Source organism: Budorcas taxicolor, chromosome 8, assembly GCF_023091745.1.
Source record: "Budorcas taxicolor isolate Tak-1 chromosome 8, Takin1.1, whole genome shotgun sequence".
NCBI classification, from domain to species: Eukaryota; Metazoa; Chordata; class Mammalia; order Artiodactyla; family Bovidae; genus Budorcas; species Budorcas taxicolor.
This window is the reverse complement of record NC_068917.1, coordinates 5,210,053-5,233,572: the sequence shown is the minus strand read 5'-3', so window position 1 is coordinate 5,233,572 and position 23,520 is coordinate 5,210,053. Positions and strand designations below refer to the sequence as shown.

The window sequence follows — 23,520 nt, the reverse complement described above, 5'->3', positions numbered from 1 at the left end:
TTCCCAGGAAAGAATACTGGAATGGGTTTCCATGCCGTTCTCCAGGGGATCTTCCCAACCCAGGGATCGAACCCAGGTCTCCCACATTGCAATGGATTCTTTACCATCTGAGCCAGCAGTGAAGCCCAAGAATACTGGAGTGGGTACCCTATCCCTTCTACAGGGGGATTTTCCTGACCCAGGAGTTGAACCAGGGTCTCCTCTATTGCAGGTGGATTATTCCCAGCTGAGCTACCAGGGAAGCCCACAGAAGCCCCTACCTTCACATTATCCATCAGCTGTTTTATTGTGTCCCATCACCTGCACCCTTTTAGATACAATCTCAACTCTCTTCCTAATGTTTGCCACAGACCGCTCATTGCCTCCACATGCAAAACCCTGATCCTGGATAGATACAGCTACCCCTTCTCATCTGTGTTTGCACCCCAAATGCTAAATATTAATAAAGAAGAAACTAATTCATAGTGTAGACTGGTCCCAACCTGTAGTTACCAACCTCAAATGGGCCTGTGTCACTGTTCAGGGATGCTATACCACTGCTCTTTTTTCCATATTAAACATTCAAATCCTGTTCTTTCACATCAAATGCCCAATCCTCCACATCCCCCTTCTCCTTCATCATTTGACCTCCTAATTCTCTAGAAAAATAAATAGATAAGCCCTCCTATACCTGCAACAAGATTTTTCTATTTCCACACATATGTCTGTACACTGGGTGGCAGGTGGTACAGCAAAAGTTAAAAGTCCAGGAACTTAAAACAATCTTGGGGTGGGATGGTGTGGGTGGGAGAGAGGTTAAAAAGTATAGGGATATATTTATACTTATAGTTGATTTACACTATTATGAAACCAACATAACATTGTAAATAAAGCACTTATCCTCCAATTAAAAATAAGTTTAAATAAAATAAAGGAAAACAAAAAATCAATACATAAAAAATAAAACAATCTTGCTGATATATAGACTGCTATATCAAAACCTCACGGTAACCACAAACCTAACATCTATGATAGATGTGTGCGTGCATGCCAAGTCGCTTCAGTCATGTCTGACTGTTTGTGGCTCTGTGGACTGTGGCCTGCCAGGCTGCTCTGTCCATGAGACTCTCCAGGCAAGAATACTGGAATGGGTGGCCAGGCCCTCCTCCAGGGGGCCTTCCTGACCCAGGGTTGAACCCACGTCTGTTATGTCTTCTGCATTGGCAGGCAGGTTCTTTACCACTAGTGCCACCTGGGAAGCCCCCTACAATAGATACACACACACACAAGAGAAAGGAATCCACACACAACACTGAAGTCAAATCACAGGAGAAAAGAACAAAAGAGGAAGAGAAGAAAAAAGACCTACAAAAACAAACCCAAAACAGTTAACAAAATGCAATATATCTATAATTACTCTAAATGTATTAAATGCTCCAGGCAAAAGACATAGACTGGATAAATGGTAGGAAAACAAGACCCATAGGAACTTCACTGGTGATCCAGTGGTTAAGACTCCATGCTTCCAAAGCAAGGAGTGCCTGTTTGAGTCCTGGTCAGGGAACAAAGATCCCACATGCTGTGTGGGGAAAAAATAATTCATGACAATCTAAAAACAAGAACCATACATGTGTTACCTATAAGAGACCCACTTCCAATCAAGAGGCACATACAGTCTGAAAGTGAGAGGAAGGAAAATGGTATTCCATGCAAACAGAAATCAAAAGAAAGTTGGAGTAGCAGTATTCACATCAGACAAAATAGACTTTAAAAATAAAGACTGTTACAAGAGAAAAAGAAGGACAGTACATTATGATCAATGGATCGATCCAAGAAAAGATATAACAATTGTAAATATATATGCACCCCACTTAGGAGCACCTCAATATATAAAGCAAATGCTAAAGCTATAAAAGGAGAAATCAACAGTGACACAATAATAGCAGAGAACTTTAACACCTCACTTACATCAGTGCACGGATCATGCAGGAAAAAATCAGTAATAACTAACATCATACTGAACACTGAAAATTTTAAATCATTTCCTCTAAGATCAGGAAAAAAACAAAGAAGCCCACTCTTGCCACAATTATTCAACACACTTTTGGAAGTCCTAGCAATGATAATTCGAGAAGAAAAAGAAATAAAAGGAATCCAAAGTGGAAAAGAAAAAGTAAAACTGCCACTGTTTGCAGATGCCTGGATTTGAATGTTTACTATCAAGAACCAAGCAGTAGTGCAGTGTCCCCAAGGAACAACACAGAACCATTTGAGGCTGGTAAGCACAGGTTGGGACCAATCTACACTATGAATTAGATTCTTCTTTATCAACATTTAACACTTGTATGATACTCTATGGGGCTTCCCACATGGCGCTAATGGTAAAGAACGTGCCTGCCAATGCAGGAGACTTAAGAGACACATCTTCAATACATGGGTCAGGAAGATCCCCTGGAGGAGGGCACAGCAACCCACTCCAGTATTCTTGCCTAGAGAATTCCATGGACAGAAAAGCCTGGTGGGCTGCACTCCACAGGGTCACAGAGAGTCAGACACAACTGAAGCGATTTAGCATGCACGTACACACACATGATACTATACATAGAAAATCCTAAACATGTTACCAGAAAACTCCTAGAGCTCATCCATGAATTTGGCAGGGTTGATGTACACAAATTAATGCGCAAAAATCTGTTGCATTGCTGTACACTGATAGCAAAACACTGGAAAGAGCAATTAAGGAAGCAATCTCCTTTACCACTGTCATCAAAAAGAATAAGATACCGAGGAATAAACCTGCTAATAAAGCAAAAGAGCTCTATTCCAAAAAACTATAGACACTGATGAAAGAAACTGAAGACATGACAAACAGAAAGATATACCAGATTCTTGAACTGGAAGTATTAATGTTGTTAAAATGATCATACCACCCAGGATAATCTACAGATTCAAGGCAATCGCTATCAAAATACCAGTGGCATAGTCACAGAACTAGAATTTAAAAATTTAAATGTATGTGCAAACACAAAAGACTCTGAATAGATGAAAGAATCATAGGAAAGAACTGAGCTGGAGGACTCAGCCCCCCTGACATTATATTGCAAAGCTATAGTCATCAAAAAAAGGTATGGAACTGGCAGAAAAAAGACAGAGATCCACAGAACAGGATAGAAAGCTCAGAAACAGGTGCACAAACTTGCGGTCACCTGACCTAAGGCAAAGGAGGCAAGAGTACACAACAGAGAAGAGACAGTCTCTTCCATAAGTGATGCAGTGAAAACTGGACAGCTACATGTAAAAGAATGACAATAGAGTGTTCTCTAACACCACACACAAAAGCAAATTCAAAGGCATATGAAAATATGGTCAACAACACTAACTATTAGATAAAGGCAAATCAAAACCACAATGAGTTATCACCTCACAGCAGTCAGAATGGCCACCATAAAAAAAAAAAATGCTACAAATAATAAACGCTTGAGAGCATGTAGAGAAAAGGGAGCCCTTCTACACTGATGTTAGGAATGTAAATTGGTGATGAACAGGATGGGGATTTCTTAAGAAACTAAAATTAGACCCACCAGATGATCTACAAAATCCACTCCCGGATATATATCCAGTGAAAACCTAATCTTAAAAGATCTGTGTACCCTAATACTCACAGCAGCAAAATTTACAATGACCAAAACACTGAAGCAACATAAATGTACATTGGCAGATGAATGGATGAAGAACGTGTGCATGTGTGTGTGTGTGTGTGTGTGTGTGTGTGTACACACACATTCAATGGAATACTACTCAGCAATAAAGAAGAATGAAAAAATTCCACTTGCAGTAACATGGGTGAACAGAGGATTATCATACTAAGTGAAATAAGTGAGCCAGCAAAAGACAAATATCATATAATACCACTTATATGTGGAGTCTTAAAAAATTATACAGATAAATTTATTTATCAAACAGAAGTAGATTCACAGACATGGTTACTAAAGCAGATAGCATAGGGATAAATTAGGAGTTTGGATTAAAATATACACACTATTATATATAAAATAGATAAAGTTCCAACTGTACAGCACAGGGATCTAAACTCAAAATTTTTTTAAAACTTATAATGAAAGCTGTGGTACATATACACAATGGAATATTACTCAGCCATTAAAAAATACATTTGAATCAGTACTAATGAGGTGGATGAAACTGGAGCCTATTATACAGAGTGAAGTAAGTCAGAACAAAAAACACCAATACAGTATATTAACACATATATATAGAATTTAGAAAGATGGTAATGATAACCCTATATGCAAGACAGCAAAAGAGACACAAATGTATAGAACAGTCTTTTGGACTCTGTGGGAGAAAGCGAGGGTGGGATGATTTGAGAGAATAGCATTGGAACATGTATATTATCATATGTGAAACAGATCACCAGTGCAGGTTCGATGCATGAGACAGGGTGCTCAGGGCTGGTGCACTGGGATGACCCTGAGAGATGGGATGGGGGGGAGGTGGGACAGGGTTCTGGATGGGGAACACATGTACACCCACGGCTGAGTCATGTGAATGTATGGCAAAAACCACTACAATATTGTAAAGCAATTAGCCTCCAATTAAAATAAATAAATTTAAAATGAATAAAATAATATTTAAAAAATAACATATAGTGAAAAACAATCTGAAAAAGAATATATATGTTTAACTGAATCACTTTGTTATACACCTGAAACTACACAATACTGTAAATTAACTATTTTCAATTTTAAAAAGAAAAGATATTTTGGAGTCTTATCCCCTAGTACTTAGGAGTGTGACCTTCTTTGAACAGAGTCTCTGCCAGGGTCCAGCCCTGGTGGATCCAGGGTGATTCGAAGGTGGGGACGGAGTTGGCATCTTTGGAAAAATACATATTTAATCACAGATATAGAGAGATTAGAAATGGATAGTGTAGTAGGAAGATTAGTGGAGAAAAAGAGGCTGAATAACTTGGATTACGTGGAATAGCATCCATGCTCCAGATGGGAATTCAGCCAGAAAAACGGGAGCAAGAAAGAAGCGACATGGGGGAATCAGTCTTTCCGGAAACTGATCCGATTTCTTTATTTTTGGGTTTGCTTATATACCTTTTGTTACACATAGGGATGAATACAGAGTCACGCGGGGGTCAGCAGTCCTGACCTTTATCAAAATCAGGTGCTTCACATAAATGTATAAAAAAAAGTCTTAGGAATATTACATCATCTTCTGGCCATGAGTGAGACCTGCTGACATTTTATGATCCTTTCTTTCTGATAACCAAAAAACTTATTTCTTCCAAGGGTGTTTTTTCTTAAACCAGGCACCACCCTCCAAATAAAGCTGCATTCCTATAGGGTGAGGGTGTAGTGAGTTACAATCAAGAAAGGAATTTATTTAACCCAAGGTTAACAGGATTAATCTTAAAGGTTGATACTTATTTCTCCTATATGTTTAAAGGTTAATACTTATTTCTCCTATATGTTAGTTATATTCATTATAAGGGTAGGGAACATGGAGATTTAGCAGCAAACATCAGCCCAACAAGTGAAAATCCTTTCACCAGTGTTCCCCTTAAGATCTATTTAGTCTTAAGATAGTGATAAAGTTACATTCTTACATAGCAAGGACGCAGTGATTTATAACAAAGTACAGTGATCTATTACAAAAGAGAAAATCCATTAGCTCAAAAAGTCTAGTATTGCTAACATCAAAAACTACTGTATTTCCTTTTCTATAGTCCAAATACATTGATTAATATATTCCCAAGTGCCTAAGGATATGGAGGCCTGGCGGCAATCATTGACTCAACAAGAAGAAAAAGCCCTATGCTAATTAAGACTCTCAAAATACTCCAAAACTCTCTGTGCTGTTTACAGTTGAGAGGTAGTAAACAATCATGTGCCTAGTGGCAGCAGTATGGATAATCCTGTCACACAAGCTAGTCTGTCAGCAGAGAGGTTTGGCCTGAGACATCCTTGTTCCGTCCAGAGCAGGGAATTAGCAGCAATTATTGACACAACAAATGAAAAAACCCTTCACCAATATAATTCCTAACCAACCCATTATACTAATAATTTCTAACTCCCCAAAATAATTTGCCTTTAGTAAGTCTAAAACATCTCGTGCCTCTCAGATTAGGAGGCTGTAGACAATCACATTTGGCCGGACGAACCTATACAGGTGGGCTAGAGAACCTTCAGAGGAGTCCGTAAGCTGAAACACTCTTGTCACGCCCAAGAATTTTTATTGCCTTGGAGCTGCACGTTTACTCCTCCTCCGAGAGAAACGGTTATGGGGGAGAGCCCCCCGTAAAGTCAGAGGTGTAGGTGAGAGCATAAAACAGACTCTGGCTTTGGGGTTAGATGCTCGGGAACAGGGGGTTTCCTGAGGCTTGATCACGCCTTTGCGTATGCCAAGCCTCCTTCCTCATGACCTTAGCCATGGGAGGAATTCCTTAACATGAGGTGATGAAGGTGAGCCTTGGTCTAATGAGACTGGTGTCCTTAAAGGAGTTTGACAGCAGGGGCGTGCACACGACAGGGAGACGCCATGTGAAGACGAAGGCCAACATCATGGTGATGAAGCCACAAGACAAGGAATGTTCAACCATACCACACACTACCAGCATCTAGGAGAGAGACCTGGAACAGATTCAGAGTCACAGGTCTCAGAGAGAACCACCCCTACCGACGCCTTCATCCTGTACTTCCAGCCTCCAGACCTGTCATTTTTCTCCATCATCACTTTAAACGTGATACAGCTCCCAGAACAGAAGTGAAGTGAAGTCGCTCAGTCATGTCCGACTCTTTGCGACCCCATAGACTGTAGCGTACCAGGCTCCTCTGTCCATGGGATTTTCCAGGCAACAGTACTGGAGTGGATTGCCATTTCCTTCTCCAGGGGATCTTCCCAACCCAGGGCTTGAACCCAGGTCTCCTGCATTGTAGACAGATGCTTTACCGTCTGAGCCACCAGGGCACTCAACAAATATTTAGAGAATGACGGGGTCCAGAACTCTTGGCCTTTTAATTCATTCTGTCCCCGGGAGTCCTAAGCCAAGCCTTTACAAGGCAGCCTGAGCTGCGAAACTTGATCACTCATTCCACACCCTCAGGAGAATTCCTCCTGTGTCTACTCCTGACAATTTCAAAGTCTGGTCTCTTTGATTTTCTAGCAACCAATCATCTCTTCAGTTTTCAGCTTCTGATCCTCAGCTGAGCTGTCCCTAGATTAGCCCTCACCTACCCTTTCCCACCACACTGGCCATTCTCTGCCTTGAATTTCCAAGCACAGCCTCAGGTCCCCTGCATTCCAGTAGCTGCTCTGATGGGCAGAAGGGGACATGAAGCCTGACCATGTGAGTGGGACTGACCAGCAGCAGAAGAGATCTTTCCTGGGCGAGAATTAGATGACAGAACTGATGTGGATCCTTGTTTTGTTTTCCTAGTCTTCAACCACCAAAAGAGGGGCTTGGTACTTGGATCCAGAATGAATTACACACGGTTCATCACAGCCAAGAGAGCGACCAGAAAACCTTATTCCATCAGAGTCATGTGTGAGTCCAAGCTGCACCCCTCTCCCCCAGAGTGGAAGTGGAGGGGGAGCACCCACACAGCAGCTCCAGGCTGGGTGAACCTGGCTCTGTGCAGACTTGACACAGAAGTCAGGCTGAAATAGGCAGCAGCGTAATAAATCAGCAACAGAGAGAGACCAGGCCGCACCAGGTGGGCACGTCCTGGTTAGGGTCCAGGAGGCTCTTCTGGGCACAGGAGGTGGGGTTCAGCACAGCCTGCAGACATGTGCAGAGCAGGGAAGGTGGGTACACAGGACAGGAAAGGGGCACAGGGAGCCTGGCAAGCCAGGAGGGGCCGAGTGGAGGAGGGTTTTCTGTTACTGTGGCCTCTGGCTTGCTGCCTGATCAGTCGGCCTTCTTAGCTGCACCTGTTGATTCCTTACTTCCTGCACCAGTGAGGTCAGCCCAGAAAAATTCATCTTCTATGTTTCTTTCAGACTAGCAATTGCAACCCACTACAGTACTCTTGCCTGGAGAATCCCATGGATGAAGGAGCCTGGTAGGCTGCAGTCCATGGGGTCGCTAAGAGTTGGGCATGACTGAGCAACTTCACTTTCACTTTTCACTTTAATGCATTGGAGAAGGAAATGGCAACCCACTCCAGTGTTCTTGCCTGGAGAATCCCAGGTCGGCGGAGCCTGGTGGGCTGCCATCTAAGGGGTCGCACAGAGTCAGACACGACTGAAGCGACTTAGCAGCAGCAGCAGCATTCTATCACTAGACATTATTACACTATAAAGTTGTATTGCCTTTAACACAACATACTGACCATCTCTGTTTATGAAAGTCTTCACTGAAAGTGTTTCTTCTTCTCTTCCATGCTGTTTAAGATGAGAAATTGGACAAGGCCCTGAAATCTGTCATCTCCTTGGCGACTGGATTACCAAACCCTAACATGTTCCCTTTCAAGACTGCAGTTATCACCATAGAAAACGGGAAAGCAATCCAGTTTGACGAACAGTTGATGAAGAAAGCACTGCAGCATTCTCAGAGTGCTGGGTCCTCATCAGTAGATAATTTAGCTTACTTGATTCATTTTCATAAGCAATGTTCTACAGCCAGCTGACAGTGTTACTTGTGTCTTTTTAATTGGATAGTCAGCAGGTAAGAAGGTCTGAGCAAGCAGCAAGGACACTGACAGCTTAACAGCCCTACTGATTGCTTCTAAACCATACATAACTAGGAGAAGGAGACGAGCCTTTTGAAGAAGGTTATCATTTGAGCTGAGACTGGGGGCGGTGATGAGGGGGGCACGTGGGAAATGAAATGGGGTGAAAAAGGAAGATAAGCTAACTGAAGAAGCAGGCTAGGAGAAAGGAGGAAAAGGATGATCCAGGAAGCAGCCATTTTATTTCCTGGGGGAATTTTTCACTAATTATATTCCCATTCTAAACAGGCAGCTGTGCAAATATGTTGCCTGAAGTTCAGATGTATTTAGTTTCATAAAGGCAAATGGAACAAACATTCAAAGGCTTTACTTAGCTGGTCTTCTTCCAGCAATGAAGGGTAACCTACAGAGTATCAATTATACCTTATTAAAGCCTGTTTCCTCTGTGATTAAAGAACAATGCATGTTGGGTGAATAAGAATTGTATTGTATACAATGTACACCTAGGTTTTTCTTTTCATGATGCAAAGAACTTAACCTGGGCTTCTAAGTATACTAAGAAAATCTCCCTAAGGAAAACGAAACAAAAAGAAAAGAAAAATAAATTATACAGGGAGTGCTTCATATAAAAGGAAAAGTACAGGCTTTGGAATAAGAAACCTGTGGATTCAAATCTCAGCTCTTTTGTACCAGTCAATTAACTTTATGTGGATTTCTTAATCTCTAAGTCTGTTACCTTGTCTATAAAGACATTAATATTGCCAAAAAGCATTTGAAGATTTTTAACTCAAACGTATAAAGTGCCTGGTATAAAGCCACCATTTAGTTGCTGTCTACTACTATTCTGATTTTCACTACTGTCAATTTTTAAATGCATTCATGCTTTAGAATCCCAGAGCTGTTATCCTGGCTAAAACAGTTACAAGTAAAATTGCATAATCCGCCCACCATCCATTATGCACCCAGCCAAGGACAGATGGACATGTGTGTCACATGCGGCAGCCAAGAAGGTCTCTGTAAGGTAAGACTGGAGGGGAAGGGCACCCACGGCAAGAATCTAACATGTGCACCCATACAGCCATCTCTCCCTTAACCACAGAGCAGCATGTTTTGTGGGATACCAAGTCTTCACTAGAACCATAAGTACAACTTGAAGACATTCACCAGCCTGATTTCTCTTAAACAGAGAGCCCAGAGCTCTGAGTCCTTTGGACAAGATTCCCTGCAGCTTAGTGAGCACGGATCAGTTTCATGTGGCTCAGAGATTCAGGCCACGTTGAGTTAGGCCGTGGTTATGTCCGTATGACGTTTTAATTCCTCGAGGGTGTGTCCTGACCCTCCTGAGCTGAGGCCTCATCCCTTTGTGCGTCTGCTGCTGTCATCGTCTGTACCAGCTGCCTCTTGTCTCCCTCTTGGCTGTGCTTCTCCAGATCTAAGGGTACGTCTGGTCTGTGGCTGACCTCTCCTCTGGGTTAGCGTCTTCTCTCTCTGTCTCTCTCTCTCTGTTTGTCTGTCCTCTCCCTGCCCCTCCCCTGGATTACAGGAAGTCCCCTGAGGTAACCACCACTGGGGGTTCCTCTGATAAAGAGACTGCGTATACACTTCTCAGTTTCATTTATCATTTATTTTTCTTTCTCTTGAATAATTAGTCTGGGATAAGGAGGTTCTATATTCAGTCTTCACATAGAGATTAAAGTATGACTCTTGTTTCTATCAAATCAGAGTAGTTTTCTTGCTCTTCTTTTTTATGTAAATGTGAAACCTACAATCTAGTTACTTTTAATAAATTTCATTTAAATTATATTACATAATAACATATTAAAGTAATAACACTTTATCATTTTCCTCCCTCTTTTTGTACTTAACTAGGAAAAAGACAAGGATTAGGTGCTGTTTGAGTTTTTCCCTTTTTTTTTTTTTTTGAGGAGAAATACTAGTGATGCCCAAGACCAGTAGGTAAAAAGTTCTTTTCAGTGAAATACTTATGCTAGGAAATTACACCATGAGCCTTTTTTTCCCCAAGAAACATGCTCTGGAAAGTTCCTTCTTTGTCTATCTCAACATTACTCCTGTCAAAAAGGAAAAGAGCATAAAAGGCCAAAAACATTAGTAACTCACTGGCTTATAGCCATGCTATTGCCAAGACCTCCTGGAAATCTGGTTTAATATTTCTTGCTCTTTTCTCTCCAGGATAAATATAATTTTAGGTGCATATATCTCAAATAATAAACAGCACTCACTCCTCATTTATGATATTGGACTTTCTCATGTCCCCTTGCCAACACAGGAAATGTTGGTCATGAGGTTTTCATCTGATCCATGAATTATACATGGATTTGCTTGGTCCTAGGAGGTCCTGTAAAATGTAAATCAACTAACTTGTCAGAGGAGGACTGTGTTTGTCATAAAATGCCTAAAACTCATAAGGAATAGTAAATGGAATATCCTAGGCCAAATCAGGAAAGAAAAGTCAGATCTTCTGTCTCAATGGATACTGGCCGTGATGTTTCTCAAGAGCTCTAGGTTATTAAAATGACACGGAGGAGAGGCTTGACCTGGGGATGATGAAACATCACAGGGAAGGAAAGGATGGTTCTGTGCCTTGTGTAAGATTAGTTGGAACGGACTCTTCTGATTCAGGCAGGGAAAATCTCTGTCTGGCTCTGATGATGCCCTGAGGCATCACAGCGTCCTCAAGATCTACTCTGATTTGCAGGCCTGGTCTCCCTTGACCTCCACGTCTCCTGAGCCCTTGCTGAAACCGTCCTTTCTGGAAACTCCCCCATCCTTGCCCTGCCCACCCTGCAGTGTCCATGGTTCACAGGAGCCCCCCAAGACTGGGCCTCAGACCTCTTCCCCTTCCCGCACACACCTCCCCTGGGCATCACGCGAGGTGCCCCGGTCACGCCTCCATCGCCAGGCGCCCCCCACATCTGCGTGTCCACCAGCCCCACTGGCCTCACCCCAGGCTGTTTCAGTGGCACCTCACACCAAAACACACTCAGCTGCTTCTCCCTCAGAAACAGACAACATTGGGGTGTTTTCTGGTGAATGACACCCCTCCCATCACCTCCTTACTGTGCAGCCAGAAATCCAGAGGCCCCTGCTTACCGCTCCTTCTCCACTTCCCCTCAGCCCACACTTACGTCCCTTGCTTCTGGTTTCCTCAGTGCCCCTCAGCTCTCTTCAGCTCCACCACCACCACCCCATCCAGACCACCCTTGCCTTTCCCTGGGACTGCAGCAAAAACCTCCCAAATGAGCCTAAAATCTTCCCAGACTCCACCTGTATTCTCACTCCTCTCTGATACTTTGATTTCGCAGCCAGAACGACCTTCTCAAATGCCTGTCTGATCTCATGACTCCTGCGTCCCGCCCTCTACTTCAAACTCTCCCTGGCTCACTTGTCCAAAGGCCTCCAAGGGATGCTCTCTGTCCACTTCCTTCTGACCTCCCTCCACTCTCCTCTTCACACTCCACCTCAAGCCACAGGATTCTTTCAGTTTCTCAAATGTGTACCTATCGTCACCTCTTCCCGACTCTTCACTTCCTCAAAGAAGCCTTCCCTGATACCCCAAGTCTGCTGAGTGCCCAGGTCCTCCTACAATGAACGCCAGAACACTGGCATCCACACAGCAGTGCTTATCACGGATCTTACATGCATGTTTATCTGAGCAGTGTCTAGCTCAGTGCTCTGGCACCTTCATGAGGGTAAAACCATCCCATACAATCTTCACTTTCTCTCCATACATTACACAGGCCTGGCTTACATCAAAGATTTAAAATTTTTTCAAAGAAGGCATAAATACACTTTAGGAGACAAACTAGTTTTTTTTTTCAACCTAAAACAGAGGTTGGCAAACTATGGCTTGAGAACAAAACAACCCTTGTCTGATTCTATAAGCAGAGCTTTAGTGGAACTCAGCTTACACACTGTCTATGGCTGCGTTTTCACCACGGAGGCAGAGATAAGTGGTGGCAACACAGACACTGGGGCCCACAGAACACGCCCCAATTGGCATTTACGGAAAACTTGCCAACTCCTAATCTGGAACCCTGAAAGTGAAAGTGAAAGTCGCTCAGTCATGTCCAACTCTTTGCGACCCCATGGACTGTATAGCCCATGGAATTCTCCAGGCAAGAATACTGGAGAGGGTAGTCTTTCCCTTCTCAGGGGATCTTCCCAACCCAGGGATCAAACCCAGGTCTCCTGCACTGCAGGCAGATTCTTTACCAGCTGAGTAACAAGGGAAGCCCAAGAATACTGGAGTGGGTAGCCTATCCCTTCTCCAGGTGATCTTCCTGACTCAGGAATCAAATCAGGGTCTCCTGCATTGCAGCGGATTCTTTATCAACTGAGCTATCAGGGACACCCATTCTAAAACCCTGCTGCTGCTGCTGCTAAGTCGCTTCAATCGTGTCCAACTCTGTGCGACCCCACAGACGGCAGCCCACCAGGCTCCCCCGTCCCTGGGATTCTCCAGGCAAGAACACTGGAGTGGTTTGCCATTTCCTTCTCCAATGCATGAAAGTGAAAAGTGAAAGTGAAGTCGCTCAGTCGCATCCGACTCCTAGCGACCCCATGGATTGCAGCCTACCAGGCTCCTCCGTCCATGGCAGTTTCCAGGGAAGAGTACTGGAGTGGGATGCCATTGCCTTCTCCCAGTGAGCTCAAAAAAAAACAAAAGTTGGAGGGGGTGTTCTAAGACTTGAAACTATATTCTCCAAGCTAACCTGTGTTTCTTTTGTTAGGTGTTGGAAATGATCATTAATTTGAAGATAATATCCTTGTAAACAAACCTGTTTATTCAGGAACAATTCATGCTGTGAGTACATATTCTTATAAAATGCAAGTCTCTTTCTTATAATAAAGAAAGAGAAACAACTGCACCTTTAAAATTATCTGCCCAGTGAAAAATAAAATAGCATCTTTCTTTTGTAAAGAAGAGAAGTTTTAGTATAAGGAAAATATGCTAAACATACCCTCTGATTTATACATTTCTTTTGACAAAATCTAAATGTAGATGTGCTAAAATTCAGTCAGGAAAATCATGTCCCATTTTCTTAGTATTTCACTTGAAATGCCTCTTAATTTACAAAAACATTTTTCATTACTGTCTAGATTACCACATGTCTAAGACAAATCATTGTCAATGTAATATAACTAAACCTGTAAGTATGACCAGGACTTTCATACCTAGTGTTAATTATGGGACTCTAGACCCAGAATAAGGAGGCAGATCACCTGCTCTGCTGGGCCCTGGTCAGAACTCAGCACTGTCTGGGGCACAATACTTTGGGGTTGATGTGAACACAGTCAGAGAAGCAACCAGAGTCACAAAGAAGTAGAAATGAGACCATATGTTGAATGCTTTTAGGAACCATGCTCTTTCCCGCAGAAAGAGGAGATCCACGGGGACGTGAGGATTGTCCTCAACCATATAAAAGTTACAGAGGAGCTGGATTTGTCTGTGTGGGTCCTTAGGTCGACAGAACCGGAACCAAAGTATGGAAACTGCAGGGAAGCAATTTCAACTCAACGTTAACAACTTTCTAACCACCAGTCTTACCCACTCTCTGCGGAATAAGGCAGGCCTATCACTGCAGGTGCTCAGAAAAAGCAGCCAGACACAAAAGAACAAACATTGTATGATTTCCCCTTATTCAAAATATATAAAACAAGCAAATTCATAGAGACCAGAAGTTGATTAGAGGTGACCAAGGACTGGGGAGGGGGAATGGGGAGTTCTTGCTTAGTGGGCACAGGGTTTCTGTTTGGAGTAATGAAAAGATTCTGGAATTAATAGCGATGAGAGTTGCACAAACTGAACACAATTATTGCCCCTGAATCACACACTTGAGAATGGCATGTTTTTTAGTAATATATATTTTACCATAACTTTAAAGTGAAAGTTTTAGTTGCTCAGTCATGTCTGCCTCTTTGTGACCCTATAGACTGTAGCTCCCCAGGCTCCTCTGTTTATGGGATTATCCAGGCAAGAATACTGGAGTTGGTTGCCATTTCCTCCTCCAGGGAACCTTCTTGACCCAGGAATTGAACCTGTGTCTCCCACATTGTAGGCAGATTCTTTACTGGCTAAGCCACCAAGTGTGCTGTGCTTAGTCACTCAGCCATGTCCGACTCTTTGTGACCCTATGGACTGTAGCCTACCAGGCTCCTCTGTCAATGGAGATTCTCCAGGCAAGAATACTGGTGTGGGTTGCCATACACTCTTCCAGGGGATCTTCCTAACCCAGGGATCAAACCGGGGTCTCCTGCATTGCAGGTGGATTCTTTACCATCTGAGTCACCAGGGAAGCCCTCAACGGAAGCCCTTTTAAACTGAAAGCAAAATAATTGCCTTTTCTTTGTGATTGGAAACTAATTATTAACTTCTTTCCTAAACTCATATGGCATTAGATTAGACAATGCCTATATTAAAAGACGTTTACTCCTTGGAAGAAAAGTTATGACCAACCTAGATAGCATATTCAAAAGCAGAGACTTTACTTTGCTGACTAAAGTCTGTCTAAGTCAAGGCTATGGTTTTTCCTGTGGTCATGTATGGATGTGAGAGTTGGACTGTGAAGAAAGCTGAGCGCCGAAGAATTGATGCTTTGAACTGTGGTGTTGGAGAAGACTCTTGAGAGTCCCTTGCACTGCAAGGAGATCCAACCAGTCCATTCTGAAGGAGATCAACCCTGGGATTTCTTTGGAAGGAATGATGCTAAAGCTGAAAGTCCAGTACATTGGCCACCTCATGCGAAGAGTTGACTCATTGGAAAAGACTCTGATGCTCGGAGGGATTGGGGGCAAGAGGAGAAGGGGATGACCGAGGATGAGATGGCTGGATGCCATCACGGACTCGGTGGACATGAGTCTGAGTGAACTCCGGGAGATGGTGATGAACAGGGAGGCCTGGCGTGCTGCGATTCATGGGGTTGCAAAGAGTCGGACACGACTGAGCGACTGAACTGAACTGTTATACGTAAAACTTGCATTTATGTAAATAACTGGATGCACATACATTGTTACATGCCAAAACACAAATCCATACCAGCCTCTAAGGGAATAGGCTGAAGTTCCACGTGCATTTATCTCATCATCGATTATCAATTTCTTATATTCATGTAGATGTGTTTGGAAAGTCTAAGATCTTTTAAATTGGCTGCAAATATGGTCTAGACTATTCTCAGTGTGTAAATATACATTTAACCTCTACTAACTATATAGGCACCCCACTCAGTACTCTTGCCTGGAAAATCCCATGGACGGAAGAGCCTGGTAGGCTGCAGTCCTTGGGGTCGCTGAGTCGGACATGACTGAGCGACTTCACTTTCATTTTTCACTTTCATGCATTGGAGAAGGAAATGGCAACCCACTCCAGTGTTCTTGCCTGGAGAATCCCAGGGACAGCGGAGCCTGGTGGGCTGCCATCTCTGGGGTTGCACAGAGTCAGACACGACTGAAGCGACTTAGCAGCAGCAGCAGCAACTATGTTTGCTTATCCCTTGAAAACTATTTTTCTGAGAAGCTAATCTCAATTATTATTATTTTTAATTTTATTGAAATATAGTTTATTAACAATGTCATTTTAGTTTAAATATACAGGAAACTGATTCAGATATATATATGTGCATATATATATATATATATATATATATATACTACAATACATATCTGTTCTTTTCAGATTCTTTCCCATTATAGGTTATTATAAGACATTGAATATAGTTACCTATGCTATACAGTAGGAAATTGCTGTTGATTTTATATATTGTAGTATGTATAAGTCAAACCCAAATTCCTACTATATCCCTCCCCGCATTTCCCCTTTAATAATCATAAGTTGCTATAATATGTCTATAAGTCTATTTGTTGTGTAAAATAGTTCAAAATAGTTAATTTGTATCATTTTTTATATTTTTTATAAAAGTGATATCATATAATACTTGTCTTTCTTTGATTTACTTCACTTAGTACGATAATCTCTAGACCCGTCCATGTGACTACAAATGGCATCATTTCATTCTTTTTTATGGCCAAGTATCATAGATGTGATCAAACAGGAGATGGCAAGAGTGAACATCAACATTCTAGGAATCAGCGAACTAAACTGGACTGAAATGAGTGAATTTAACTCAGATGACCATTATATCTACTACTGCGGGCAGGAATCCCTCAGAAGAAATGGAGTAGCCATCATGGTCAACAAAAGAGTCCAAAATGCAGAACTTGGATGCAATCTCAAAAATGACGGAATGATCTCTATTCTTTTCCAAGGCAAACCATTCAATATCACAGTAATCCAAGCCTATGCCCAACCAGTAATGCTGAAGAAGCTGAAGTTGAATGGTTCTATAAAGACCTACAAGACCTTTTAGAACACACACCCAAGAAAGATTTCCTTTTCATTATAGAGGACTGGAATGCAAAAGTAGGAAGTCAAGAAACACCTGGAGTAACAGGCAAATTTGGCCTTGGAGTACAGAATGAAGCAGGGCAAAGGCTAATAGAGTTTCGCCAAGAAAACGCACTGGTCATAACAAACACTCTCTTCCAACAACACAAGAAAGACTCTATACATGGATATCACCTGATGGTCAACATCGAAATCAGATTGATTCTATTCTTTGCAGCCAAAGATGGAGAAGCTCTATACCATCAGCAAAGCAAGACCAGGATCTGACTGTAGCTCAGATCATGAACTCCTTATTGCCAAATTCAGATTTAAATTGAAGAAAGTAGGGAAAACCACTACACCATTCAGGTATGACCTAAATCAAATCCCTTATGATTATACAGTGAAAGTGAGAAATAGATTCAAGGGCCTAGATCTGATAGATAGAGTGCCTGATGAAGTATGGAATGAGGTTCGTGACATTGTACAGGAAACACGGATCAAGACCATCCCCATGGAAAAGAAATGCAAAAAAGCAAAATGGCTGACTGAGGAGGCCTTACAAATAGCTGTGAAAAGAAGAGAAGTGAAAAGCCAAGGAGAATAGGAAAGATATAAGCATCTGAATGCAGAGTTCCAAAGAGTAGCAAGGAGAGATAAGAAAGCCTTCCTCAGCAATCAGTGCAAAGAAATAGAGGAAAACAACGGAATAGTAAAGACTAGAGATCTCTTCGAGAAAATTAGAGATACCAAGGGAACATTTCATGCAAAGATGGGCTCGATAAAGGACAGAAATGGTCTGGACCTAACAGAAGCAGAAGATATTAAGAAGAGGTGGTAAGAATACACAGAAGAACTGTACAAAAAAGAGCTTCATGACCCAGATAGTCACAATGGTGTGATCACCCACCTAGAGCCAGGCATCCTGGAATGTGAAGTCAAGTGGGCCTTAGAAGGGATCACTACGAACAAAGCTAGTGGAGGTGATGGAACTCCAGTTGAGCTCTTTCAAATCCTGAAAGATGATGCTGTGAAAGTGCTGCACTCAATATGCCAGCAAATTTGGGAAACTCAGCAGTGGCCACAGGACTAGAAAAGGTCAGTTTTCATTCCAATCCCAAAGAAAGGCAATGCCAAGGAATGCTCAAACTACAGCACAATTGCACTCATCTCACATGCTAGTAAAGTAATGCTCAAAATTTTCCAAGCCAGGCTTCAGCAATACATGAACCGTGAACTCCCTGATGTTCAAGCTGGTTTTAGAAAAGGCAGAGAAGTGGGAGGGGGGTTCAGGACGGGGATCACGTGTATACCTGTGGCGGATTCATGTTGATGTATAGCAAAACCAATACAATATTGAAAAGTAATTAGCCTCAAATTAAAATAAATAAATTTATATTAAAAAAAAAAAGAAAAGTCAGAGGAACCAGAAATCAAATTGCCAACATCCGCTGGATCATCAAAAAAGCAAGAGAGTTCCAGACAAACATCTATTTCTGCTTTATTGACTATGCCAAAGCCTTTGGCTGTGTGGATCACGATAAACTGTAGAAAATTCTGAAAGAGATGAGAATACCAGACCACCTGACCTACCTCTTGAGAAACCTATATGCAGGTCAGGAAGCAACAGTTAGAACTGGACATGGAACAACAGACTGGTTCCAAATAGGAAAAGGAGTACGTCAAGGCTGTATATTGTCACCCTTACTTATTTAACTTATATGCAGAGTACATCATGAGAAATGCTGGGCTGGAAGAAGCACAAGCTGGAATCAAGATTGCCGGGAGAAATATCAATAACCTCAGATATGCAGATGATGCCACCCTTATGGCAGAAAGTAAAGAGAAACTAAAAAGCCTCTTGATGAAAATGAAAGAGGAGAGTGAAAAAGTTGGCTTAAAGCTCAACATTCAGAAAACAAAGATCTTGGCATCCGGTCCCATCACTTCATGGCAAATAGATGGGGAAACAGTGTCAGACTTTATTTTGGGGGGCTCCAAAATCACTGCAGATGGTGACCGCAGCCATGAAATTAAAAGACGCTTACTCCTTGGAAGAAATGTTATAACCAACCTAGATAGCATATTCAAAAGCAGAGACATTACTTTGCCTACTAGGTCTATCTAGTCAAGGCTATGGTTTTTCCAGTGGTCATGTATGGATGTGAGAGTTGGACTGTGAAGAAAGCTGAAGGCCAAAGAATTGATGTTTTTGAACTGTGGTGTTGGAGAAGATTCTTGAGAGTCCCTTGGAATGCAAGGAGATCCAACTAGTCCATCCTAAAGGAGATCAGTCCTGGGTGTTCATTGGAAGGACTGATGCTGAAGCTGAAACTCCAATACCTTGGCCACCTCATGCGAAAGACTCATTGGAAAAGACCCTAATGCTTGGAGGGATTGGGGTCAGGAGGAGAATGGGATGACAGAGGATGAGATGACTGGATGGCATCACCAACTCGATGGACATGAGTTTGTGTGAACTCCGGGAGTTGGTGGTGGACAGGGAGGCCTGGCGGGCTGTGATTCATGGGGTTGCAAAGAGTCGGACACGACTGAGCAACTGAACTGACCTGAATATAGAAGTAGGCCTTCTTCAATGAACAATGCAAAGAAAAAGAGGAAAACAACAGAAGGGGAAAGATTAGAGACATCTTCAAGAAAATTGGAGATATCAAAGGAATATCTAACCCAAAGAAGGGCACAATAAAGGACAGAACTAAAGACACTGTAGAAGCAGAAGAGATGGAAAGAATAAACAGAAGAACTGTGCATAAAAGATCTTAATGACCCAGATAACTATGATGGTATGGTCACTCACCCAGAGCCAGACATTCTGGAATTTGAAATCAAGTGGGCCTTAGGAAAGCATTGCTATCAATAAAGCTAGTGGAAGTGATGAAATTTCAGCAGAGTTACTAAAAATCCTAAAAGATGATGCTATCAAAGTTATGCACTCAATATGTCTGCCAATTTGGAAGACCTAGCCATGTCCACAGGACTGGAAAAGCTCAATCCTCATCCCTGTTTCCAAGAAGGTTCAAGCCATCAGACAGCTGTACTCATCTCCCATGCTAGTAAGGTTAGGCTCAAAATCCTGAAAGCCAGGCTTCATCATTATGTGAACCAAGAACTTCAAGATTTCAAACTGAGTTTAGAAAAGGCAGAGGAACCAGAGATCAAATGCCAATACTGCCTGGATCATAGAGAAAGCAAAGGAGCTCCAGAAAAACATCTCTCTCTGTTTCATTGACTATGCTAAAGCCTTTGACTGTGGATCATAACCAACTGTGGAAAACTCTTAAAGAGATGGGAATACCAGACCATCTTACCTGAATCCTGAGAAATTTGTATGCTGGTCAAGAAGCAACAGAACCTTGTACGTAACAACTGACTGGTTCAGGATTGAGAAAGGATCGACAAGGCTGTTTATTGTCATCTTGTTTATTTAACTTATACACAGAGCCCATCATGAGAAACAGCCTGGATGAGTTACAGACTGGAATTGAGATTGCCAGGAGAAGTATCAGCAATCTCAGATATGTGGATGACACCACGCCAGTGGCAGAAAGTGAAGAGAAACCAAAAAACCTCTTGATGAGGGTGAAGGACAAGAGTGAAAAAGCTGGCTTAAAACTAAATATTAAATAAACCAAGATCATGGCATCCAGCCCTATCACTTCATGGCAAATAGAAGGGGAAAAAGTGGAAGCAGTGAGAGATTTCCTGTTCCTGGGCTCTAAAATCACTGCAGATGGTGACTGCAGCCATGAAATTAAAGACGATTGCTTCTTGGCAGGAAAGCAATGAAAAACCTAGACAGTGTGTTTAAAAGCAAAGACATCACTTTGCCGACAGAAGTCCGTACCGTCAAGGCTATGGTCCTTCCAGTAGTCATGTACGGTTGAGAACGCTGAGTGCTGAAGAAGTGATACTTTCGAACTGTGATGCTGGAGAGTCCCTTGGACTGCAAGGAGATCGAACTAGTCAATCTTAAAGTAAATCAACCCTGAATACTCATTGGAAGGACTGATACAGAAGCTGAAGCTCCAATACTTTGGCCACCTGATGTGAAGAGCCAACTCACTGGAAAAGACCCTGATGCTGGGAAAGATTGAAGGCAGAAGCAAAAAAAGGTAACAGAGGATAAGTTGGTTGGATGTTATCACTGATGCTATGAACGTGAACTTGGGCAAACTCCAAAAGATGGTGAGGGACAGAGAAGCCTGATGTGCTGCAGGCCATGGGGTCGCAAAGAGTCGGACACAACCTGGTGATTAAACACACAATATTCCACATATATATGTACCACATTTTCTTTAGGCATTCATCTCTCAGTGGACATTAGGTTGCTTCCATGTCCTGACTATTGTAAATAGTGCTGAACATTGGTGTGGATATATATTTTTGAATTGTCCAGGAGTGGGATCACTGGGCCATATATGTAACTCTGTTTTTAGGCTGTTAGTGAACCTCCATGCAGTTCTCCATAGGATCTATATGATTCACATTTCCATCAACAGCGTAGGAAGGTTCCATTCTCTCCAAACCCTCTCCAGCATTTATTGTTTACAGACTTCTTGATCATAGCCATTCTGACTGGTGTGAGATACGCCTCATTGTAGTTTTCATTTGCTTTCTCTATAATTTGCCATGTTGAGCATCTTCTCAAGTGCACGTTGGCCAACTGTATGTCTTCTTTGGAGAAATACCTATTTAGGACTTCTGTCTACTTTTTGACTAGGTTGTTTTTGTTTTTTTTGATATGGAATTGTGTGAGTTGTTTGTATAATTTGGAAATTCATCCCTTGTCAGATGCATTGTTCTAAATATTTTCTCCCAATCCATAGGCTGTCTTTTCATTTTGTGGATGGTTTCCTTTCCTTCTTATTTACTAAGTCTCATGTTTTTTCTTTTGTTCATCCATAAACATAAAATATGAAAACACAAGTCTTTCACAAAACTCTGTCTATAAGTAAGGCCACTACTTTTGACTTCAGCCTCTGTAGTTGGTACAGTATTGAAATACTTGCACACCCCTTGCAGAGCCACAGCCTGGATGCTCCTTGGTGCCCCAGCACCACCCTGGCCCCCCTGACTCCTCTCCTGAGACCACCCTGAACCCCATACAGTGCAGAGCTAATGCTGGCATGGCAGGGGTCTCCAGGACCCCATTCCACCGTGCTCTGTGTCTGTTGCTCCCATGCTACACCGCTTGTCCAATATTTTGAGTATCACCTCTGCTTATAACTTCTTATGTATTAGCATCACAGGTGCTTTCTAAGTTGATTTCCTCTCAAAACCATTCCCTAATAAACACCTATTTTATGAACCAGTTCTAATCATAATTGTGAAGATAATGCAGCGTGGGCCTAGAGCTGAGGGCAGGCTTGCGTTTAAGGGTGTAAATGGTAGCATTCTCCTTAGTGTAAGAACCCTTGGCACTGATATTTTACAGTCATGTCTCCATCTCAGACTTGGTTTTCTCTCTGTACTTGACAGCTGCAACCCCTGGGCTGCAACATGATTAATGTTTCCAGTGATGAGCACGAGATTATTCCAGACTCCCTCAGAGAAACACTTTCCAGATGGGAGCCAGAAGATTCAAAGGACCCCGAGAAAAACAGCCCCAAATTTTTTACACTGTCCCACATGGCAACAACCCTGCTGGGGACTCATTAACAACTGAGTGCAAAAGGGAAATCTATTAAGTTATTTTCAAAGAAGGTGTTAGGTACTTGTGTTCTTATTTCCTTCTGACTCTAGAAGAGTGCTCTCAAGTTCCTTCTCTTATTAGCCTCTTGCTCTCAATGAAGATGGTTTTTAATAAAACAAAGTCATCTATACCAGTGTTGCCACAAATTAAAACACAAGAATTTACTACAGTCTGGTTGACTGTATGTTTCTTTCCCTTTAACTGATATTTCCACTGCAAGAGATGCTTTTCTTGGTGGGCTGTTACAGTCACCTCTTACACCCGTCTCTTCCTTCTGTCTTCTCTTCATCCCCCGCCTGCAGCCCATAGAGTGGCTCCCACCACCCGCGTTACTCAAACCCACCATCTCCTCGCGCACTCTCCCTCCTTGACCTGTGAGCCCCTCGGAGTCGCCCACCCCGACCCCCACACCAGCCCGTGACATCCTTCCTGCTTTAGCGTGGACCTAGAGTGGCTTCTCCAGCCGCGTCACCCCACACTGCAAACAGTATCAAAAGTCCTTCACCTGCCGCACACAGTGATGGAACCTGGGCCTCTGTATAAGGCTAGGGTCTCTGATGTCCTTCCTTCTGTCCCTTAAACATCTTGCCTTCTAGAAACTTCTGTCCCTAAAACATGCCAAGTATTTTCTGGCTCCAGAGCCATGGCTCCCTGCTCTCAGTCTAAACATCTTCTCCCCCAGCATCTGCACAACTGATGCTTCCAGTCAGCCTGAGCTCTCCTGCAGC

General features: G+C 42.5%; 1 pseudogene; it reads left to right on the top strand.

The window, feature by feature from the left end:
* Positions 1–7,485: 7,485 nt before the first annotated feature.
* Positions 7,486–23,520, top strand: part of LOC128052279 (kynurenine/alpha-aminoadipate aminotransferase, mitochondrial-like) — a 32,795-nt pseudogene continuing 16,760 nt past the window's right edge.